Source organism: Oncorhynchus clarkii, chromosome 30 (genome assembly GCF_045791955.1).
Source record: "Oncorhynchus clarkii lewisi isolate Uvic-CL-2024 chromosome 30, UVic_Ocla_1.0, whole genome shotgun sequence".
Taxonomy (NCBI): domain Eukaryota; kingdom Metazoa; phylum Chordata; class Actinopteri; order Salmoniformes; family Salmonidae; genus Oncorhynchus; species Oncorhynchus clarkii.
The window spans coordinates 19,450,440-19,466,066 of NC_092176.1; the positions used below are offsets into that span (position 1 = coordinate 19,450,440).

Sequence of the window (15,627 nt, forward strand, 5' to 3'; positions counted from 1 at the left end):
ACGCCACTTGCATTTTTGTCTTCTTCACATGAGCAGTTTTCAGAGTACATGGCACCACTCTCCTTTGTATTCCCATAATAGAGCGATGACTGTGTTTCCTGTACTTGTTAATTGGATTATACATTTTACATAAATGCACATGATACAGTACACACTCATCGGTTGCATTTCTCAAGAGCATGCCATTGTTTTCTATTCACACAAATGGTTTTGGTTTGCAGTGGGTATCGTCTGCGCACAAGTGCAGAGTAAAGGGATTTCTATTAGATTCCGTTGAAAGAGCTTAGAGAGGGAGAGAGAGCTAGTCTACATAATGGAGTTACTTTATAGCATCATAAAAGGATAGCCATAAATAATCCAGACTCTCCGTGTTATTTTTCACAGTTTTGCTATAATGACATACAGTACGTGTACTACCACCCTGAATCGGCCATGGCCTATTTGTCGACATCTGGGCCTTTCAATAGTGTGGAGCCCTCAAGTAGAATTCCTCCTCTTCCACCAGTTTGTTCCCATTGCTCTCAGATAGCCAGTCAGTCACATGGTGGTTAAGTGTGATTTAACAGCAGTGAAAGGCACAGATCATGTGGCCACAGCCATATCTGATACTGACACTCTACAATGTTTGGGAACATTTAAGAAATTGATTTTGCGTGTATGTGTGTGTGTGTGTGTGTGGGGGGGGGGGCAAAACAAATACAATGTCCATTACCCAAAACCAATAGTATAATAAAGAGAACCAATATTTCACCAATAGGTTTCCAATGACAGCAGCCTCTCCCCTATCTATGTGTAGCCTGTAGAAACAGAGCTGTTTCCTGGTCTGCCTGTCTGTCTCTATCTGTCTCCATCTATGTTTGTGTCCCAAGGCTGATCTGAGACCAATCCTAGGACAAAACTGAACAGAACCCAGCTCTGCACAGCTCAGCTCCATGCCCTGAGTAAGCACTGCAGCCAAGCTCACAGCCTACTCCAGCCAAATCATTAAATCCACCCGCAGATCTGGGATGATATAAACACTGCAAAAGTTATACTAAAGTGTTCCCTTCTGAATAGCTGAGGAATGCTCAACTTTGTTCTCTTATTTCGAGGCAGAGTTGAGTTTTGATAATTGCTTGTGTGATTTGCTAGCAACAACATTGAGTCACCATCAGTCGATACTTGTAAAAATGTCAATTCAGAAAATTCTATGTTTGTTCTGTACAACTTGCTCAACTGGAGACGTACTGGCCTTGACGTACTACGCAAGCTGAGGTCCAATTGGAACAAGTGTATTCGAGCTGAGTTGAGCAACACAAATTTGGGAAAAAAAGTTGGTGGTTGTAATCAAAGTTTTTATTAAAAGTATGAATTTCAGCACCATGCGGAAGGAGGTGGTTGTACAGGACAAACATAGACATTTAGGATGGGGTGAAATATTGCCTGGAAATACAATTTAAAGTTTGGTATGGATAGTCCTCTTATGTCTTTCCCTCTAGAAATGTGTTAATTTTATCTGTGATTGTTTACATTTCTATATACATTTTGAAACCTCACAATGAATTTTACTCCAATAGCCAGAAGGGAGAGCCATGGGAATCACTGAACTATAGAAATTTTGCCGTGGCAATATATACATTTTGACAGTAGATATTCTGTCGGTTAAAGCAGGATATTATTCCATGTACTGAAGTCGGATTGAATTGATTTGAGCGTGCTGTTAAAGTTTCTGGCAATGGTTTTATCTTAGGACGGAAATATATCTGCTCCCAAATATTTAAATGGGAAAGGATTGGGATTCCATAAGGAGAGATGGAGTCCTCCATCGGGCTCTTGAGCGGCAGTGGGGCTGATTTGGTTAGATTCATTTTGTCATTTTAATTTATCAGATTAATTTATCTATGACCTTCAATGCGTTTGGGAGCGATTGAGATACATTGTCTGGATATAGAAAAATATTGTCTGCGTAAAATGAGATGAAGTGATCAGAAATTAGTGTTATATCCTTCGATTGTTGAGTTGCCTGGGCCAGGGGTTGCATGGATAATAAGAATAGCAAAGCGGAAATTGGATCGCCTTGTCTGCAGCTTCTAGTGATTCTGAATGGAGCAGAGCAGATATTGCCTGTTATAACTATGGCTGAGGGATTGGCACATCATTGGTTCTTAAAGGATGTAAATGTGCATGTTCAATTTTAAATTTAATAAAAACTGTTGCACCTACAAACTTAGTCAATCTGACATATTTTATGTCTAATGGAAAATATTCAGAAAACTCAATTGCTAATAACACTGTAAAAACTCTGGTATGTGTTGTGTACCTCCAATCAGGTTAATTTGTGAATTTTCTAAAAGGCTATGTGTAATATATGTATGTACAGTGCTTCAGAAAGTATTTATACCCATTGACTTATTCCACATTTTGTTGTGTTACAGGGTGAGTTCAAAATGGATTATATCTTTTTTCTCTCACCCATCTACACACAATACCCCATAATGACAAAGTGTAAACATGTTTTTGGAAATGTTTGCAAATGTATTGAAAATTAAATACAGAAATGTCTAATTTACATAAATATTCACACCTCTTTGCTATGACACTCCAAATTGAGCTCAGGAGCATCCGATTTCCTTTGATCATCCTCACTACAACTTGATTGGAGTCCACCTGTGGCTAATTCAATTGTTTGGCCATGATTTTAAAAGAAACACACCTGTCTATATACTTCTTCACAACAGTATCTCGGACCTGCCTGGTGTGTTCCTTGTTCTTCATGATGCTCTCTGCGCTTTTAACGGACCTCTGAGACTATCACAGAGCAGGTGCATTTATACGGAGACTTGATTACACACAGGTGGATTGTATTTATCATCATTAGTCATTTAGGTCAACATTGGATCATTCAGAGATCCTCACTGAACTTCTGGAGAGAATTTGCTGCACTGAAAGTAAAGGGGCTGAATAATTTTGCACGCCCAATTTTTCAGTTTTTGATTTGTTAAAAAAGTTTGAAATATCCAATAAATGTCGTTCCACTTCATGATTGTGTCCCACTTGTTGTTGATTCTTCACAAAAAAATACAGTTTTATATCTTTATGTTTGAAGCCTGAAATGTGGCAAAAGGTCGCAAAGTTCAAGGGGCCGAATACTTTCGCAAGGCACTGTAAATATATGGATGGTCGTGCGGCATAGGCAAGATGCAATAGATGGTATGAAATACAGTATACACATATGAGATGAGTAATGTAGTATATGTAAACATTAAAGTGGCATTATTTAAAGTGACTAGTGATACCTTTATTAAATCCATTTATTAAAGTGGCCAGTGATTTCGGTCTGTATGTTGGCAGCAGCCTCTCTATGTTAGTGATGGCTGTTTAACAGTCTGATGGCCTTGAAATAGAAGCTGTTTTTCAGTCTCTCGGTCCCAGCTTTGATGCACCTGTACTGACCTCACCTTCCGGATGATAGCGGGGTGAAAAGGCAGTGGCTCGGGTGGTTATTAACCTTGATGATCTTTAGGCCTTCCTGTGACATTGGGTGCTGTAGGTGTCTTGAGGGCAGGTAGTTTGCCCCCGGTGATGCGTTGTGCAGACCGCACCACCCTCTGGAGAGCCTTGCGGATGAGGGCGGTGCAGTTGCCGTATCAGGCGGTGATACAGCCCGACAGGATGCTCTCGATTGTGCATCTGTAAAAGTTTGAGTGTTTTTGGTGACAAGCCAAATTTCTTCAGCCTACCGAGTTTGAAGAGGCGCTATCGCACCTTCTTCACCACTCTGTCTGTGTGGGTGGACCATTTCAGTTTGTCCGTGCTGTGTACACCGAGGAACTTAAAACTTTCCACCTTCTCCACTGCTGTCCCGTCGATGTGGATAGGGGGGTGCTCCCTCTGTTGTTTCCTGAAGACCACAATCATCTCCTTTGTTTTGTTGACGTTGAGTGAGAGGTTGTTTTCCTGACACCACACTCCAAGTGCCCTCACCTCTCATCATTGTTGGTAATCAAGCCCACTACTCTTGTGTCATCTGCAAACTTGATGATTGAGTTGGAGGCGTGCATGGCCACACAGTCATGGGTGAACAGGGAGTACAGGAGGGGGCTAGGCACGCACACTTGTGGGGCCCCTGTGTTGAGGATCAGCAAGGTGGAGATATTGTTTCCTACCTTCACCACCTGGGGGCGGCCCGTCAAAAAGTCCAGGACCCAATTGCACAGGGCGGGGTTGAGACCCAGGGCCGTAAACTTAATGATGTGCTTGGAGGGTACTATGGTGTTGAATGCTGAGCTGTAGTCAATGAACAGCATTCTTATATATTCCTCTTGTCCAGATGGGTTAGGGCAGTGGGAAGTGTGATGGCGATTGCATCGTCTTGGGACCTGTTGGGGCGGTATGCAAACTGAAGTAGGTCTAGGGTGGCAGGTAAGGTGGAGGTGATATGATCCTTGACTATTCACTAAAAGCACTTCATGATGACAGAAGTGAGTGCAGTTATCTTTGCCTTCTTCGGTACAGGAACAATGGTGGCCATCTTGAAGCATGTGGAGACAGCAGACTAGGATAGGGAGCGAATGAATATGTTCGTAAACACGCCAGCCAGCTGGTCTGTCCTTGGTAGAGGGCCGCGTCGGTGGCACTGTATTATCCTCAAAGCGGGCAAAGAAGGTGTTTAGTTTGTCTGGAAGCAAAAGTCGATGTCCGTGACGTGACTGGTTTTCTTTTTGTAGTCCTTAATTGCCTGTAGACACTGCCATATACATCTTGTGTCTGGGCCGTTGAATTGCGACACCATTTTGTCCCTATACTGACATTTCCCTTGTTTGATTGCCTTGCAGAGGGAATAACTACACTGTTTATATTCGGCCATATTCCCCGACCTCTTTACATGGTTGAATGCGGTGGGTCACGCTTTCAGTTTTGTGCGAATGCCGCCGTCTATACACGGTTTCTGGTTGGGGTAGGTTTTAGTAGTCACAGTGGGTACAACATCTCCAATGCACTTCCTAATAAATTCACTCACCGAGTCGGCGTATAAATCAATATTATTGTCTGAGGCTTCCCGGAACATTTTCCAGTCTACGTGATCAAAACAATCTTGAAGTGTGGATTCCGATTGGTCAGAACAATGATCAATGATTCTAGTCATGGGTACATTCTGTTTGAGTTTCTGCCCATAGGACGGTACTGGCAAGATGGAGTTGTGGTCGGATTTCCCGAAGGGAGGGCAGGGGAGGGCCTTGTATGCATCGCAGAATTTAGAGTAGCAGTGGTCTAGTGTTTTGCTCGAGTAGGTACTACAGTCAATGTGTTGGTAGAATTTAAGTAGCCTTGTTCTCAAATTAGCTTTGTTAAAATCCCCAGCTACAATAAATGCAACCTCAGGATATATGGTTTCCAGTTTACACAGAGTCCAGTGAAGTTCTTTCAGGGCCGTCGAGCTATCTGCTTGGGGGGATATACACGGCTGTGACTATAATCGAAGAGATTTCTCTTCGGAGCATTTGATGTAAGGAAATCTAGATCAGGTGAACAAAAGGACTTGAGTTCCTGTATGTTGTTATTGTTACACCATGAGTCGATAATCATGAGGCATACACCTCCGCCCTTCTTCTTACCAGAGAGATGTTTGTTTCTGTCGGCGCGATGCATGAAGAAACCCGGTGGCTGTACTGACTCTGACAGCATATCCCGAGTGAGCCATGTTTCTGTGAAACAGAGAATGTTACCACCTCTGATGTCTCTCTGGAAGGCCACTTGTGCTCTAATTTCGTCCACCTTGTTGTCTAGAGACTGGACATTTGCGACTAATACACTCGGAAGCGGTGGGTGTTGTGCTCGCCTTCTAAGTCTGACCAGGAGGCCGCGTCGTCTGCCTCTCCTGCGGCGACAACGTTGTTTTGGGCCAGCCTCTGGGATTAGATCCAATGTCCAGAGTGGAGGTCCGAACAAAGGATCCGCTTCGGTAAAGTCATATTCCTGGTCGTAATGTTGGTAAATTGACGCCGCTCTTATATCCAATAGTTCTTCCTGGCTGTATGTAATAACACTTAAGATTTTCTGGGCTAACAACGTAAGAATTAATACTTAAAAAAAACAAATGACTGTTTCCTAAGGATTTGAAGCGAGGTGACCATCTCTGTCGGCGCCATCTTGTTTTATGAATACTTTCTGAAGGCACTGGATATGTAATTCTAAGAGGCTAACCTGTAGCCAGTCTGGGCTACTCCCTTTCCACTGAGGATACTCTGACTGCAGTAGCTAGCAGCTTCCAAAAGTGACACGGAGGATAATTTGTGATTAGCATCTAAGAGGTGTTTTCATTAGTGTCTCTCCAGCCTCTCTCCAGCCTCTCTCCAGCCTCTCCGCAAGCACCAGTAGGGAAGGGGAAAAGGGGAGGGGATTAGGGAAAATGAGACATGACATTGAATTTATGGAGACCCGTAATTAATTTCACTTCCGTCCAAGCCGCTGTTTATTACCAATCTCTCTCTGCCCTCGTCCCCCTCTCTCTGCTTCCCCCGAGCCTGCATCACAACTCCATTGAAACATATGAGGACAGAGATTAGATTCAAAGCATTAACCTTTGTTCTAACACTGTTATTATAGGATGGGAACGAGGGCCAGTGTGCCCGCCGCTCGATATTAATTGCATCTGGTGGCGGCTGAGGCTGAGTTTGGGCTGCTTGCCGTAGGAGCAGAGAGACGGGCTCGGAGACCTTCTGCCCCAGGGAACAACATACATTTAAAAGCACTTTTCTCTTTGATTAGATTTACCATATAACTGCTCTTTCATTCCCCTCTGAGAGCCAAGCAATGAGAGAGAGAGAGAACCAACAAGAGGCAAAAAAAATCAAATAATTGACATCTGCTTTATTTATTGTATTTAACCCCCCTCCTGCCCTACATATAAGTATTTAAAAACCTATACCCTTCAGAGGGCATCCAAATATTGCAAAAACAAGCATGTGCATAAATTCAAAACTCAAATAGCGACGGTGAAAGATGAGAGAATCGATGCACCACACCGCCTTAAAATAATTATCTCTCTGCCATTAATCTCAGCAGTCAAAACACACCATGTAGGCCACACATGCACACACAGACGCTTGAACACACACAGATATGAGCATTCGCTGCTCAACAGGTCGGTTATGCCACTAGCAGGGAGAAGTTGGAGAATAAGGAGAGAGAGAGAGCATTTACTATTACGACACATTTCTATTCACACTTAACTGGATATTTTCTGAAAACACATCAGCAACCACTTAGAGCTGCAGCTCAAGCGATTAGCACACCCTTCAGCTCTCAGAGAGGAGAAGCAAGGAGAGAGCATCTGTGAGGCTCCACAGATTTGCCTTTCAAACGTATTACACAGTCACAAAGGAGAGGCAAAAGAGCATGCTTAATCACCTTACTGCCTTGCCTAGCCTTGCTTTCTCCCTATATATAGAGAGGCCAAATTGAGGATAAACACCACTGTTACCAAAGACACTTTAACTACAATACAGCGTCTGACCTGGCTAACGCAAGGCGTCTTGTAAGAAATGACAACCAACGTTTCTCAACCTCTGTTTAGTGTGAAAATAAAACAACCTAAATTATTGAACCTTCCTTCCTGCCTCTTTGGCTCCTCTGTTTTCAGCTACAATGTGCTCATGATACAGAACATGTGTGGATTGACAAGAAAGGTTTGTCGTTCTTACCCCAGGGTGGATTTTGTGTGTGTCTCTGCATGTGTGTGTGAGAATGAGAGAAAGAAAGAGAGAGCGAGACTAGAGAGACAGAAGGAGAACAGAGCGGAGCTATGATAAAAGCTTTTCTTGTGTTCGAACATTTTAATATTTAATGACTGCTTGTTTGAAGTACTTTTAAATATTCATATTTTTATGTTTAAGAGGAAGAGGGAAAATGATGCAAAGAAAATATATACACATACATGCTGGTAGATTGTGCTGCTACTACCACACACACACACACACACACACACACACACACACACACACACACACACACACACACACACACACACACACACACACACACACACACACACACACACACACACACACACACACACACACACACACACACACCAAAGAGTAGGGCTCCTAGTTGGTGGGGTTTGACAGGAAGTTTACAGGATTACAGGATTACAGGATGTGTGTGTGTGTGTGAGCATGTGTGTGTGTGTGAGGGACCAACTGTTAGAGTGCTCTTTATTAGCAGATTTAGGTCCTAATACCCTGGGCATCTGTCCCCCTCCCCAGTCAGCCTGGCCCTTTGACAAACCCCCCAGGGGTGTACTGAGACCCTATTTATTACTAGTGTGTGTGTGTGTGTGTGTGTGTGTGTGTGTGTGTGTGTGTGTGTGTGTGTGTGTGTGTGTGTTAGCTAATCTTATTCAACTCTCACAGTAGTCTCTCTCAAAATGTAAGCTTTACCACCAGTACTACTTCAGCAGATACACTACATGACCAAAGGTATGTGGACACCTGCTCATCAAACATCTCATTCCAAAATCATGGTCATTAATATGGAGTTGGTCCCCCTTTGCTGCTATAACAGCCTCCACTCTTCTGGGAAGGCTTTCCACTCTATGTTAGAACATTGTTGCAGGGACTTTCTTCCATTCAGCCACAAGAGCATTAGTGACGTCGGGCACCGACGTTGGGTGATTAGGGCTGGCTCGCATTCTGCGTTCCAATTCAACACAAAGGTGTTCGATGGGTCAAAATCAGGGCTCTATGCAGGCCTTTCAAGTTCTTCCACACCGATCTCGACAAACCATTTCTGTATGGACCTCGCTTTGTGCATTTGGGCATTGTCATGCTGAAACAGGAAAGGGCCTTCCCCAAACTGTTGCCACAAAGTTGGAAGTACAGCATCTTTGAGAATGTCATTGTATGCTGTATCATTATGATTCCTGTTTACTGGAACTAAGGGGCCTAGCCCAAACCATGAAAAACAGCACCAGACCATTATTCCTCCTCCACCAAACTTTGCAGTTGGCACTAGTGTTTATTAGTTAACACTACCGTTGACAGGTAGCATTCTCCCGGCATCCACCAAATCCAGATTTGTCCGTCGGACTGCCATATGGTGAAGCGTGATTCATCACTCCAGAGAACACGTTTCTACTGCTCCAGAGTTCAATGGTGGCGAGCTTTACACCACTCCAGCCGATGCTTGGCATTGCGTATGGTGATCTTAGGTTAGTGTGCAGCAACTTCCAGAGGAAGTTTGGAACTCAGTAGTGAGTGCTGCAGCCAAGGACAGACGATTTCAACGCGCTACGCACTTCAGCAGTCGGCGGTCCCATTCTGTGAGCTTGTGTGGTCTACCATTTCGCGGCTGAGCCGTTGTTGCTCCTAGATGTTTCCACGTCACAATAACAGCACTTACAGTTGACCGGGGCAGCTCTAGCAGGGCAGAAATCTGACGAACTGACTTGTTGGAAAGGTGGCATCCTTTGGCGATGCCAAGTTGAAAGTCACTGAGCTCCTCAGTAAGGCCATTCTACTGCCAATGTTTGTCTATGGAGATTGCATGGCTGTCTGCTTGATTTTATGGACCTGTCAGCAACGGGTGTGGCTGAAATAGCCGAATCCGGGAATTTGAAGGGGTGTCCTAATCATTGCGCAACAATTCTAAAGGCAATCGCATGGGAAAAAAACAATGGCTAAGATAAAAAAAAAAAAGCTAAAATATTAATTTCTCAACTGCTAATTGTAGCTCGCTTCCCATTCGCCATTCAAGTGGCATGCTGACTGTAGGAATGGTCACCAGAGCTGTTGCCAGAGAACTGAATATTAATTTCTCTAACATAAGCCGCCTCCAACGTCATTTTAAAGAATTTGGCAGTACGTCCAACCGGCCTCACAACCACAGACCATGTGTATGGCGTTGTGTAAGCAAGCGGTTTGCCAATATCAACATTTAAGAAGAAAGAAATTATTGTCCAAAAACAAAAAAAGGTGGCACTGACCCAATGATAAAGACAGTGAATATATTATGCACACTCACCGGAGATATGGCCGATGTTCTCTGCTGGTGCCAATAAGAGGCTACTTTTCACTCAATTAAGTTGAGAATTTTGATAACTAAAAGACACATCGGATTATTTTTGTTGTCTTGTCTTTACAGAAATAGCCATTTGTTTTCCAAACTATTTTTCCGAGATTGTATTTAAAAATATTTCAATATGCCTGGCTGGGCCTCTCATCTTTTCACTACAGTCATAAGTCAACAATCATCTGTTTTATTTGCCCTGTGCTCAGTCCAAAATGCGGGCCCTTCCGACAGTAGGATATGCTAAAAAATTTAAAAAAATAAGCTAATGAACCTCTTTGGCCAAATCATGCTTTCTGGTGAAGTGGCCTATTTTTAATGATTATATATATTTCTGTATAGACAGAAGCAAGCTGTCTATATAATTATATTATTAGGCTATATAATTTTGGCAATTGAATTCAATTTACTTTAGGGAAAGCTTAGCTTCCCCGAGCCTTATGGACGTGTCGCGTGTGTATTCTAACATCTTCAAATTGCTCATTGGAATTTGGTAAGAATGACATACGCCGTTGCATCCGAGTTGCATGCTCTGTTAAGATGAATTTGGAGGTGAAGGAAACGCACACCTGGTTAGGTGAGGTGCTGACTAGCAGAGTAGAAGACTTGAAAAAGAAAAGGAGCGCTGCACACTAGGAGTTCAAATGCAATCATTTATAACCAGCGTTTTGACAGCCGAGCTGACAAATAGTGCAGGTCACTAGTTTCTACAGTTAGAAAGGAAACACACAGGTGTCTGTAAACATGGCCGGTGGTGACTTGATCTTATTGGTTGATTTTAGAGATGTAAATATAAAATATTCAAAAGCATGAATGGATAACATATGATCATAGATACATTTTGGTTAAATAACCCTACAAACAATATTTACAATGGATAGCAAAAACACAATAATCACAAGAATGGCTTGGGAGCAAGGGTCTCTAAATTATAGATCCAGTCGGCCTCTCATTTGAACAATAAATCGTCAAGGTCACCCCCTGTCCTAGGGAGGGTGACATGTTTGATGCCGATATATCAAAGGGACAAAATAGAGGTTTGATTTATATATCTAAACCAACCAGTAGAAATCAAGCAACAGCCGACCATGATTACAGACAACTGTGTTTGTCCTTTAAAACTCTATAAACTAGTGACCTGCAGTGTTTGTCATTATACCCTGATGAAGACTGCTTGGTTGTCGAAACGTTGGTTAAAAACGTATTGCATCTGAACTCCTAAAGTGTGCGGTTATCCTGTTCTGTTAATATGAATGACCATAATCTAAATGTGATTTCTGTCATTCTGAGCAACGTGAATGGACACCCTAATCAGGTTATGCACCCTACGCATATGGGTCCGGCACATTTATCAAATGTCTGGTAGATTAAAATGCTGCTGGCCAAATGTCTGGCACCATATTTTCTTAACGGAAACCCTGGTACACATTCAAAAGTTTGGGGTCACTTAGAAATGTCCTTGTTTTTGAAAGAAAAGCACATTTTTGGTCCATTAAAATAACATAAAATTTACCTAGAAGGCCAGCATCCCGGAGTCTCTTCACTGTTGAAGTTGAGACTGGTGTTTTGCGGGTACTATTTAATGAAGCTGCCAGTTGAGGACTTGTCTGTTTATCAAACTAGACATTAATTTACTTGTCCTCTTGCTCAATTGTGCATCGGGGTCTCCCACTCCTCTTTCTATTCTGGTTAGAGACAGTTTGCGCTGTTCTGTGAAGGGAATCATACACAGCGTTGTACAAGATCTTCAGTTTCTTGGCAATTTTTCGCATGGAAGAGCCTTCATTTCTCAGAACAAGAATAGACTGACGAGTTTCAGAAGAAAGTTATTTGTTTCTGGACATTTTGAGCCTGTAATCGCAACAAATGCTGATGCTCCAGATACTCAACTGGTCTAAAGAAGGCCAGTTTTATTGCTTCTTTAATCAGCATAATAGTTGTCAGCTGTGCTAACATAATTGCAAAAGTTTTTTTCTAATGATCAATTAGCCTTTTAAAATGATAAACTTGGATTAGCTAACACAACGTGCCATTGGAACACAGGAGTGATGGTTGCTGATAATGGGTCAATGCCAATGTAGATATTCCATAAAAAATCAGCCGTTTCCAGCTACAATAGTCATTTACAATATTAACAATGTCTCCACTGTATTTCTGATCAATTTGATGTTATTTTAAATGGACAAAAAAAAATGTTTTTCTTTCAAAAACAAGGACATTTCGAAGTGACCCCAAACTTTTGAACAGTAATGTACATAGTTAACATACCGCCATATACACAGACACTCAACATCCTCTCTGGCCTCTCACATCTTTCTACCAATAGGATCACACATAGAAGCACACAGGCTGCTCATTTCAATTCACCTTCAAAAGTAGACAAGGTTGAGCTTATTTCTTATCTGTACACACCGACATGCATTCTCACAGACACATGCACACCCAGACACACAGCACAGAAATACATCACAGAAATATACCAAACTCATTCCTTATCTCAGTTCTCTCTCGCTATCTTTCTCCCTTTCTCTCATATATATATATATATATATATATATATATATATATATATATATATATATATACACACACACACACACACACACACACACACACACACCACAAGCAGGGCTTACAGGAAGTAATAGTGTAGGGTTATATTGCACTTCAGGGAGGTCAGTATCGGAGAAGCTAGTCCGATCGATGCAGGTCTTGGCCCGTATCCACAAAGCATCTCAGAAAAGGTCCTAGGAATCCTGTTAAAACCTGTTTTAAGACTAAAATAACTCCCAGCTCAGAGTAGGTTTTAGGATGATGTTAAGACACTGCCCAGACAAAGTCTGAGCCAGGTGTAAAGTCACCTCATAAAAATTTATCTCAGCTGGTAATCAAGACAGTTTGAGGTACAGCAACTGAAAGATGGTTTTGTCGCTCGTTGACATCGTTGCAAATGATGGGGTATAACCAAATCTCAATGAGGCGTCGCCAGCTGTGAACTCTATATTACTCTTCAGACAACCACGGTGACTGTACAATACATCAAATGTTGCAAAGTTAAAATGATTGATATAATTTTCACTTAAAATAATCACTTTGCCTGCTCTTAATTCTTGCCTAATATGTTGGCATGCGTAGGGCAATTTTTATTGCGTTGTGCAATAAATGTAAATTCTGATATTTTGAATAATGTGATAGGCATATTGCACTGAATCATACAGCATGGTGGTTGTTAAAAGCAGAATTCTGATAACTCTTGTGAAAGAAAATCATATTTTTAGCAACTCTCAGAAGCACACCAGGGAACCTCAACAGGAGGCCACATCTAATATGAAGGCTAAAACTACAGTAGCAGTCCAATGTCAGAGGTATTACCACAGGAGCTCTGCCTGCTGTCTCTGTTGGGCTACGGAGGCTAAATTTGAGCAATTGTCTAACACACGTCTGGAGGAGCTTACAACATGATTTAAAACATCTCTGTACTAGGCTTTCACTAGTACATCTCCACCAACAACCAATGTGTTCTAATAAGCGGTGAATGTATCCAACAACAGAAGAGGCAGTCTGTTGGTTAACTCCAAGCTCCAGCTGCGTTCTAATGAGCATGCTCACTGGGCAGAGATTGGAGATATCAGTCATAATAGAAATCCTTTCAAATTATGAAATCAATAAAATGCCAACATCAGCTCCATTATGACATTGCCACACCCTCCACTGTGTCGGTGTTGTGTTTTTTCTGTGAGTGTGCGGTTAAAGCCAGGTCGCAGTTTTAAATGAAAACTTGTTCTCAACTGGCCTACCTGGTTAAATAAAGGTTAAATCCATTTTTTAAATAGAGTGAGGCTGGTGCAGATGGTTTGTGATAAGCCACAAGCAGTTGTTGCCAGTGTTGTGTCTCTGAAAGGAACCCCTGCCAGCAATATAATGGAACCCAAATCAGGCCATCAAACAGTGACTGTAGGCTACAGTGCTAACACACACACACAATAACAACTAGCCTAACTCCCATGACAATGCTAGCAATACACATCCCACCCACACATTCCCATCAAACAGTAAATTAAGCCCCCTCCTCCAGCCCCTCCACCTGAACAGCCCTACCACCAGCTGAGATGGTGCAACACAGATTAGCACTAACATGCTGACCAGACTGCTCTCGAGTGTGCGCCATCGTGTGCATGTTGATTTTGTCCACCCACACCAGACGCGATCAGGACACACAGGTTGAAATATCAAAACGAACTTTGAACTAGAGGTCGACCGATTAATCGGAATGGCCGATTAATTAGGGCCGATTTCAAGTTTTCATAATAATCGGAAATCGGTATTTTTGTGCGCCGATTTTGCCGATGAAAAAAAGTCAGTTAATAACACATTCTTATTTTCAATGATGGCCTAGGAACGGTGGGTTAACTGCCTTGTTCTGGGATTGTTATTTTACCTGAAATGCACAAGGTCCTCTACTCCGACAATTAATCCACAGATGAAAGGGTAAAAGTTTGTTTTCTAGCAATCTCTCCTCCTTCAGGCTTCTTTTTCTTTGGACTTTATACAGCGGTTGGCAACCAAATTTAAGGTACATTACCACTACCAACTGGAGTGTAGTTCACTAAGTTCATCTTTTAGGAGCAAAAAAAAACAATGAGGTAATGGGAGAGTACGGGACTTGTAGCGCATTAAGCGTCACAAATAGAACCAAGTCCTATTTTAGCGCCTGGCTACGCAGACGCTCGTTGACGCGCCAGAGCAGCGTGGGTGCAATGATTGAATAACATGTATGTGCAACAAAAATGTGCAATGTGAGCAGTGTGGTCAGCATGTAATGGTTCTGGTCTGAACAAAGAGATTGCTGCCTTTCTTCCAAAAGTATCTTGGCTCTTGAAACTGCTAGGTGCCGTCACCTAGTTCCCAATGTGACCCAGGAATGTCACCTGTCGACCAGAGGGTCACAGGGACACAGTCATGACACAGCTGTCTGTCCATTACCAGCTTCCCAATCTAATAAGGCACAATACAGGATCAGTACATACATGACCTAAATTGATCAAGTGTGTGTTCACTCAGTAAACTAACACACCAAGCAAATCCATTTCTGTTTAGAGAGCGAGAGAGAGCTCTGAGTTGTAGGAGGAAAACACACAACCAAAGGAGTCACGGCTAGAGTGTACTGCTAATGCTGTGTATGCATTAATAATGCCTCTCTGTGGTTTTTGTTCCCAGTAATGAATGGAGAGGAAGAGACCTTGAGGTGCACCACGGGTCAAGGCTGCAGTGATTTCATGTTATGTGCTGGCTGACTGGCACTGTGAGAAACATCAATGGTGCATGTTAAACAGTAACGCCAGGCGCCATACAATCTGCACGTAGGTAGACCCAGTAAAACATTTATGTTGCATTGATGAAGTCCTCCCTCAGGGAACTGTAGACTCTTGTGATTGCTGTTTCATCCCGCTCCCTTAACTAGCCCATTAGATGAGATGGGTTTAATGAGAGCAAATTCAACTGATCAGTCTTTTCAGTGATGGCTATTAAAGTGTAAATGTTTAAATTATTCAGCCTTCTTCGGCAGTGTGTCTCATAGTG

General features: G+C 42.4%; 1 protein-coding gene across 2 annotated transcripts in view; it reads right to left on the reverse strand.

The window, feature by feature from the left end:
* Positions 1-15,627, reverse strand: part of LOC139389960 (tetratricopeptide repeat protein 28-like) — a 208,419-nt gene that overhangs the window by 112,800 nt on the left and 79,992 nt on the right. The window lies entirely within an intron of this gene.